A 9580-nucleotide genomic window follows, 5' to 3' on the forward strand; every position below is an offset into this window, starting at 1 on the left:
ATGCCCAAGGGCATTCCTTTACTGAGCTCTAAGTGTAGTTTACCCTGAGCCCCCATCTAGTGGGCACCGCCTTTGTTTTCTTTGTTATCTGTGCTGAGGCACTGAAAGGCAGGGCCCCCTGAAAAACTTCCCCTCACTGGGCTGGAAGAGCAGCCACCACAGAGAGAAGTGCTACACCATGTCCCTCCCCAGGCCCCATCAAGAAACCTAGGGGGAGCCCAAGCAGGGACAAGGGCAAAGCTGTGCCTACCCTGGCCTCCTTCTAAGTGGCTCTCACACTGAGGATGGGCTTCTGAAAGAAAAAAGGGAGTGTATCCTTTATCCCCTGGAACCCAACATTTTTCGCCATCCAGATGCAACTTCAGGTAGCACTTTCCCCTTGACTCCTTCTCTAACTTCTCCCTGCCAAGATCACTGCTCCCTTTCCAGCCTCTGAATTTGCTTATTACCTTGGCTGCACATGAACAGCTTAATTATACTGCATATGATATTGGCTTGTTTGCTAATTGCTTTGTATATGCTTCCTTAAAAACTGTTCTCTGAGCGAACAGTTTTTTACTGCTGTTTTCACAGGACAGTGGTGTTGTACTGATGGACTGATTAATCCCATCTTTACCTCTGGACCAGGGCCCAGGATAAATCCCATGCTTTGCCCTCCTAAATTGATGTAGCCATACCACAGAAATATAAAGGACTGTAAGAGACTACTATGAACAATTATACACCAACAAATTAGACAATCTAGAAGAAACTGATAAATTTCTAGAAACATAAAACCTACCAATGCTAAATCATGAGGTAATAGAAAATCTGAACAGACTGGTTACTAATTCAGAGGAGATTTGAATTAGCAATCCAAAACCTTCCAACAAAAAAATTCTACCAAACATCTAAAGAAGAACTAATACCAATCTTTTTGAAACACTTCCAAAAATAGAAGAGGGGACACTTCCAAACTTATTTTATGAGGCCAGCAATACTCTGATACCAAAGCCAGACAAGGACACTATAAGAAAACCTTCAGGCCAATATCCCTGATGAACATGGATGCAAAAATCCTCAACCAAATATTAGCAAACTGAATTCAACAATACATTTAAAGGTACATGCACCACAATCATGTAGAGTTTATTCTAGGATTCAAGGACAGTTCAACAACCACAAAATCAATATGACACACCACATTAATAAAATGAGGGATAAAAATCGTATGTATGACATCTCAATAGATGCCAAGAAAGTATTTGACAAAATTAATCAACATTTTATGATTAAAAACTCTCAAACTCTGTATAGATGGAACATACATCAAAATAATAAATGCCATATATGACAAGCCCACAGCTAACATCAGACTCAATGGTGAAAAGCTAAAAGCTTTTCCTCTAAGATAAGGAACAAGACAAAGATGTCCACTCTCACTACTTTTATTCAACATAGTACTAGAAGTCCTAGACAAGACAATTGGACAAGAAAAAGAAACAAAAAGCCTCCATATTGGAAAGGAAGAAGTAAGTTTCTCTTTTTGCAAATGATGATATTTTATGTACAAAACCCTAAAGACTCCATCAAAACCCTGTTAGAATTTATAAATAAATTCAATACAGTTGCAGAGTACAAAATCAATGTTAAAAAATTAGTTGCATTTCTATATGCCAACAATGAACTATCAGAAAGAGAAATTAAGAAAAATTTTATTTACAATAGCATCAAAAAGGAAATACTTAGGAAAGAATTTAATCAAGGGAGTAAAAGATCTGTACACTGAAAATCATAAGATACTGATGAAAGAAATTAAAGACACAAATAAAAAGATATTCCATGCCATAGATTTGAAGAATTAATATTGTTAAAATGTCCTACTATCCAAAGCAATCTTAAGATTCATTTCAATCCCTATCAAAATTCAGTGGCATTTTTCACAAAAATTGAAAAAAAAATCCTAAAATTTGTATGGAACCACAAAATACTCTAAATTGCCAAAGCAATATTGAGAAACAAGAGCAAAACTGTAGGCACACACTTTCTGACTTCAAACTATATTACAAAGCTAGAGTAACCAAAACAGTGTGGTATTGGCATAAAAACAGACACATAAATCAATGAAACAAAACATAGAGCCCAGAAATAAACCCATGTGTATATGGTCTATTAATTTACAACAAAGGAGCAAGAATGTACAATGGGGGAAAATAGTCTCTTTTTAAAAATGGTGTTGGGAAAATTGGATAGCCACATGCAAAAGAATGAAAAAAAAAAAAACCTCAAAATGGATGAAAGACTTGAACATAAGACCTGAAACCACAAAACTCCTAGAAGAAAACAGAGGGTAAATTCTCTGACTCTGGTCTTAGCAATGATTTTTTTTGATTTGACACCAAAAACAAAGGCAATGAAAGCAAAAGCAAACAAGTGGGATTAAATCAAGCTAAAAAGCTCCTACACAAAAAGGAAACTATCAACAAAAGGAAAAGGCAACCTATGGAATGGAAAAAATACTTGCAAACCATGTATCGATAAGAGGTTAATATCAAAAATATTCAAGGAACTCAAACAACTCAATAGCAAAAACAAAACAAAACAAAACAAAAAACCTCAAATAACCTAATGTAGAAGTGGGCAAAGAATCTGACTAGCCATTTCTCCAAAGAAAGCATACAAATGGCCAACAGGCACATGAAAAGGTGTTCAACATCACTAATCATCAGGAAAACAGAAATCAAAAAAACACAACAAGCTATCACTTCATACCTGTTAGGATGGCTGTTATCAAAAAGACAACAGATAGCAAGTGCTGGCTGGAATGTGGGAAAAAGGGAACCCTGTACACTGTTGGTGGGAATGTAAACTTGTAGAGCCACTGTGGAAAACAGTATGGCGGTTCCTTAAAAAACTAAAAATAGACTTACTATATGATCCAGCGATCCCACTCCTGGGCATATATCCAGAGGAAAGTATAATTTGAAAAGACACATGCACTCCAATGTTCATAGCAGTACTATTTACAGAAGCCAAGACATGGGAACAACATAAATGTCCACTAACATATGAACAGATAAGATGTATATATATATACAACAGAATACTACTTGGCCTTAAAAAAGAATGAAATGATGCCATTTGCTGCAGCATTGATGGACTTAGAGATTATCATATTAAGTGAAGTCATACAGAGAAAGACAAACATCATATGATGTCACTTATATGTGGAATCTAAATTTTAAAAAATACATATTTTATTTACAAACCAGAAACAGACTTACGGACATAGAAAACAAACTGTGGTGACCAGGGGGGAAAGGGAAGGGGAGCGATGGATTAGGAGTTTGGGATTAATAGATACACATTACTCTATGTAGAATGGATAAACAACAGGGACCTAATGTATAGCACAGGGAACTATATTCAATTTCTTGTAATAAGCTGCAATGGAAAAGAATCTGAAAAAATATATATATATACGTATGTATATGTAAAACTGAATCTCTTTCCTATACACATGAAACTAATATTGTAAATTGACTACACTTCAATAAAAAATAAGAATTTTTTTAAAAGGCAAAAATTTTTAAATAAAACAACTTGCTTGAGATAGACAAAAAAAGAAATTAGAAATAGAACTACCATATGATCCAGCAATCCCACTTCTGGGTATACAGTCAAAGGAAATAAAACCATTATCTCGAAGAGATATTCATGTTCTTGTGTTCATTGCAACATTACTCACAATAGCCAAGGTATGGAAACAACCTAAGTGCTTATTGATAATGAATAGATCAAGAAAATGTGGCATATATACATATGCACACTAGAATATTACTCAGTCTTAAAAAAGGAAGAAAATCCTGTCATTTGTGACAACGTGGACAAAACCGGAGGGCATTATGCTAAGTGAAATAATCCAGACAGAGAAAGAAAATATTGCATAGTATCACATATAAAGAATCTAGGGGGGAAAAAAACCCAAAAAATTTTAAGGTCAAACTATAAGAAACAGTAGAAAAGTGGTTGCCAGGGTCTGCAGGTAGGGGAAATCAGGAGAAGCTGCTAAAAGGGTACAAACTTCCAGCTTTAAAATGAAGAAAGGCTGATGATCTAATGTGTAGGATGGTGATTACAGATGATGAGACTGTACTGTATAATTGAAATATGCTAAGAGAATAGAACTTAAACGTTCTCACACATGAAAAAAGGTGAGTATGTGAATTGGTGGATGTGTTAATGTGATGGGGGCAATCTTCAAAAAGCACATGTATATCAAATCATCACATTATACACTTTAAATATTTTACAATTTTTTGTCAATTATACCTCAATACGTCTGAAAAAATAAATTTTAAAAAATACTATAACTGTAAACCAACCTACAGCTCCCACAGACAGCTTCTCACTTAGTTTTCCATAGATCAAGTGGTTTGCGTGTGTTTTGTGTCTGCAAAATTTCAACAGGAATAGAAAGAATTACAAAATATCTCACCTGGTAGCTTAATATAAGATTTCCTTTCTTTCCTAGAATAATCACCCAAATTTTATTGACATAAACTGAATGTAGGCCCTTTTTGCCCTTTGTCAACTGAGAATATATTTCTAAGTCCTCTTATCCAGCAACCACTTGAAAACAGCCTAGTGAAACCAGAGACCTGCCCAGTTTCAAACCTGGCAGTGAATTTGAGTCTACTCATGTAACTCACATGTAACTGATAGAGATGGGTGGAAGAGTGAAGGCTCCCAGTTAGTGTTTTGTTGTAACCTCAGATAGAGTCTGGGATGGGATGCACTGATGTCTTGAAAGTACTGTGGCTTTGACCCTGGCATGTAGAGTCACGAGCCTGGCCAGATTGGATAGGATATCTACCCAGAGCAAAGGCAGATTGGCGTTGAGAACAGGCATCAAGGGAAAAACTAGAGAACATGCATACTCAACATGGCAAGGACAACAGTGAGTGGGTTAATCAGACAGGCAAGGCGTTCAGGGCTAAGGAGGTGAAGGACAGGGCAGGGAGCAAGGGAGGCCACAGTAGATGCTTTGGGAGGGAGACAAACAAGATGAACACGGGTGGTAGACATCCAGGTGGAGAAACCCTGAAAGGCCAGTCTTATTTTGCTTCCCAGGGAGGCTGCATCTTTGGAGGCTCTTTCAAAAACCTGTCCTTTCTTAATAAAATGATGGCACATCAAGAGTGGCTAGAGTTGCCACATAACACACAGGACACTCAGTTAAATTTGGATTTCAGATAAGCAACCAATAATGTTTTAGTGTAAGTACGTCCTATGCAATATTTGGGATATACTTACACCAAAAAAAATTATTCATCACTAATCGAAGATTTAAATTTAACTGGGCATCCTGCCATCTTAAATCTGTCAAACTTAGAAGAGCCACATAATTTTCCTCATCAAAGAAAATGGTTGTGTGAGAATCACACCCTGACAGAAAGCTCTCCTTCCACGGCAGTAAGATCTGGGTGTAGACATAGTGAAAATAGAAGGAAGCAAAGGAGAGAGGATTTGAAGGGAGCAAACAGGAGCATTAGGAGATTGGAGAGAGAACAGTAGAGGTAGGAAAAGAAAAAATAAAGTGAGATTAAAGATGTAGAAAGGGGACAGAAATGTCAAGTGATGCCAGCCTTAAAGGGTATTGAGTTACTTGCAGAGGGAGGCAGTAAACACAGGCTTCAACTCTGAGCAAAGTAAGCTGACACTTTTCCAAATAGAAGAGGGAGCCAGCAGAACAAGTGAGGTCAAGCAGAACAGCCTGAGCTCAAGGAGAGAAGGGTAGCGTGCAGGATGTGTAACCCTGGACAAGCTACTTAAACTTTCTGAGCCTCATTTTCTCAGCTGTAAACTGGAGACTGTAAAACAGTTAGGGTTTTATACCCTAACTCTTGCACATGTATCACTATAGATTTGTTTGACCTTTTCCAGAATTTCATATAAATATAATCAGAGAGTCTGTGCTCTTTGATATCTCGATTTTTCCATTAAAAAAAAGTCCTCCATGTTATTCTTTTTCATTGTATTCTTTTTCATTGCTGAGTAGAGTAGTATTCCTTTATATGGACATGCCACAACTTATCTCATTCACCCATCGTTGGATATTTTGCTAGTTTCTAGGTGGGGATTAGTGTGAAAAAGCCTACCAAGTCTTTGCGTAGATGTGTGTTTCATTTCTGTTGGATAAATACCTAGCAGTGAGATTGCTGGCTCATATGGTAATGATCCACCTAACTTCAGGAGGAACAGCCAAGCTTCTTTCCAAAGTGGTTGTACCAGTTTGCATGCCCATCAGCAGTGTATAAGGATTCCATTTTTTCTACATCCTCACCAACACTTATTATTGGTCTTTCTAATTTCAAGAGCACAGATTTTTGAAGAACTTCAAATTCTTGTTCCTCCAATTGTTAACCTCATAACCCTGGATAAGTCATCTGGTCTTACTGAATCTAGTTTCCTCATTTTCAAAAGAAGAATATTTATAAAATGAAGTTTTATGTGACAAATGAAATTATTTAGCACATCTAATTACATCCACATTGTATTTATTCAGCTAGTTTCAATTCTAAAGACTCATATGCCCGAAGTTCTAATTTAAGAGACCTATCCTGATGCCTTTGTATAAAAATTACCTGAAATCAGGTGTAGCCTGATGCCATGTGTTATCAGGGTGTTTACACTCACTCTCCTGGAGCTTTCTCTGCAGCACTGGATAACTGACTAATGACTCCAAGTCCTATTATTTCCCCAATTTCTTTAACCCTCTGAGCCATAGATACTTCATATGTAGAATGCAGCTTATGATTCTTATGACATAGTATTATTATTGAAGATCAACATTTAACAAACTGTAAGTTTGGCATTTTTACTTAGAGAGGGTGAAAAAAAGATGATACACACATAGAGACCTTCTTAAAACTAATCAAATGGAGAACACAAGTCCTTCTTGTCAGCTTTCCTAGCCACATTGGATACAATGGGTTTCTGTGCCAATGGGCAGTTGAGGAAGTTCATTACAGGAGAGGCCAGCATCCCAGTATTCCTATTTGGCGCAGGAGAGAGGGAAACAGACCATCAGAGGCCAGGCCAGGGAGAGGCAGACAAGGTATCAACCCCTGGCAATCCCGATTCAGTTGGGCTGAGGTGAGCTCCAGGGACCTCCAGGTAACCAAGCTTCTCAGCTGATTCTGATACACAGGCTTCGGAATTACAGACTAATAGTTCTCAAAATATCATCCTCTGACCACTAGCATCAGCATCACAAGGGAACCTAATAGAAATTCAAACCCCCAGGTCCCATCCCAGGGACTATTCGGTAAGAAACTCTGGAGGTGGGACCCGGCAATCTGTGTTTTAGAAAGTCCTCCAGGTAATCCAGATCAACGTCCAGGTTTGAGAACCATTGTTGTAGATCAATGACCATTAAGGACTTCCCAATACAGAAAAGCTGAGGCTAGAGTGGGAGAAACAGCAAGGGAGCAGATTCCATACAGAAAAATCAGGGAGTGTCGCTCGGTCCAGCCCAGCTGGCTGTGGTCACACATAGGCGATACCTGATCTAAAGGGGCAACAGGGACTGACAGCCCCCTAGTCCACTCTGTCCCTCTGGTTCCTGCTCATTTGGGTGAACAGGTAGTGGGGCAGAGAAAGGCTGGGGTCCCTGGGTTTTGTTGATCTTTTATTCTGAATTTCAGTATAGTTTGGTACATTGACTGGGAGAGGCTGCCAACCCCAGTGTACAAGACTCCAAACACTAGCTTAAAATATGTTAGACTGCAATGACCGAGCTTTAAAAGGGCATTAAAAAAAAAAAAAAAAAAAAAAGACTGGGAGGAGACATGCCAAATTAGAGGTGAAAGGGTGGGCTAACCTTAAAACCACAATGCTGCTTGGCTCAGGTTTCTAACCTAACCGCCCTGTCTTCTAGCACACTTGTGATGAGGGAAAAGGCCAGGACCTCAGTATGGAAGCAGAAAATATTTTAAGTGTGGCCCAGCTGAGCAAAAGTTGGACTAAGTTCCCCCAGTGTTCCAGGAAATGTTAACATGTGTGCCAAGGCCAAAAAAAAGGGGGGGGGGTCAAAAAAGTTTAGAAAACTTTGTTTTTAATAGCTTTCCCCTGGAAATTCACATTACTTATTTGCATATTAAAGGTGCTGAAAATTCCTGTAATAAAGGAACCTGGGTCGCTTCATTTGATCCAGTATTCCCATCTTTACTGAGCACAGACCTTTCGATCTTGACACACTCAGAAGCATCATACGAAACAGTGTTCTGCAGAATGTCAGCTTGGGAAACATAACTCTACAAAAATTATCAGTCAGAGACATCCTTGGTATCCACCTCCTGGTTCTCTCACTGCGGTCCACCGGCCTGCTTGCCTTCTGCCGTGGATTCAGACCAACCCAAACACTGAAACCTAGTTTTGTCTTGAACAGGAAGTCTAAGAACAGCCTCTGCTTTATGCAACCCTAGTTAGTGTCAAGCTACAATTTTGGTCTCTTGCCTAGATTTTTTCCCCCCAGACTGTTGTCAGACATGAGTCCGTAACAATTCTTCCCCAGAATTCTGGGTTCTCAAAACTCAGGCTTTGGACCTGACCTGCCTGCCCCAGCTCTTCCAGACCTGAGCCTGGCCTGCAGGTGGCTACCCCCTGCCTGTTGCTCCCCATATCAGCTATCTCTGGGCATGACCTTGGACCTACTGGTTTCCAGTACCTGTGTCCTTCCCTCTAGAAGCATTCCTGCCCCTCCCCTGGGTGTTCCATGTCCTGTTCTCACTCAGGTGCCAACTCAGCTCCCAGGCACTCTGGTTAATTTTCAGATGTTTTTGTAAAGAGTTGCATTCGGGGGTAATAAAATAAGGAATGACAGCTACTGGTAATAAATGTGCCAGGGCTTGGATGGCGTGCCCCATCTGAAGGTTCTCTGCTGGTTGGTGACACTATGTGCAAGGCAGGTGACCACCATAGTGTGTGCATGTGACCCAAAGAGCACTGGGGACAGACAATTTGCCTTGGGAACCTTGAGCAAGTCCCTTAACCTCTTTGAGCCTCAGTCTTCCCATCTATAAAATGAGAATAATAATACCTGTCCTGCCTAACTTAAAAGGAAGTGTCAGGAGGAGTAAAATGAAGTAAAGCCTTATGGGCTCTTTGAAAGTGTACCTTGCCATCGCAGTATGGCATTTCTCACCCCTGTTTTACAACTTAGCATCTTTCTGCCCACATCACAGGCTCAGGGTCGGGGTGGGGTAAGGAGGTTGTTGCTTTTTTTTTTTTTTCTTTCAGATACAAATAAATGGCTTTCAAAGGGTGACTCTACAAAGTCATAAAGAAACAGTGACATCACTGACCTCTTCCCCATCTCCACCCTGTTGAATTAAGAGTTTCAGCGAAATGACCACTCAGCCTGCTGCTCTGGCACAGAAGCATGGCCATAAACCAGTGGGGCTGGTCACTGGACTCCAGGAGATTTGACTGCCTCTCTGGCTGGATAAGCAGTATGCCCAGGGGAGGATGAATCTGCCGCTCTCCATGGATCAGGCCCTCCCTGCCAGGGTGAAAACCACAGACTCATTGCTGAGAC

Source organism: Camelus bactrianus, chromosome 15 (assembly GCF_048773025.1).
Source record: "Camelus bactrianus isolate YW-2024 breed Bactrian camel chromosome 15, ASM4877302v1, whole genome shotgun sequence".
In the NCBI taxonomy this organism is placed as follows: Eukaryota; Metazoa; Chordata; class Mammalia; order Artiodactyla; family Camelidae; genus Camelus; species Camelus bactrianus.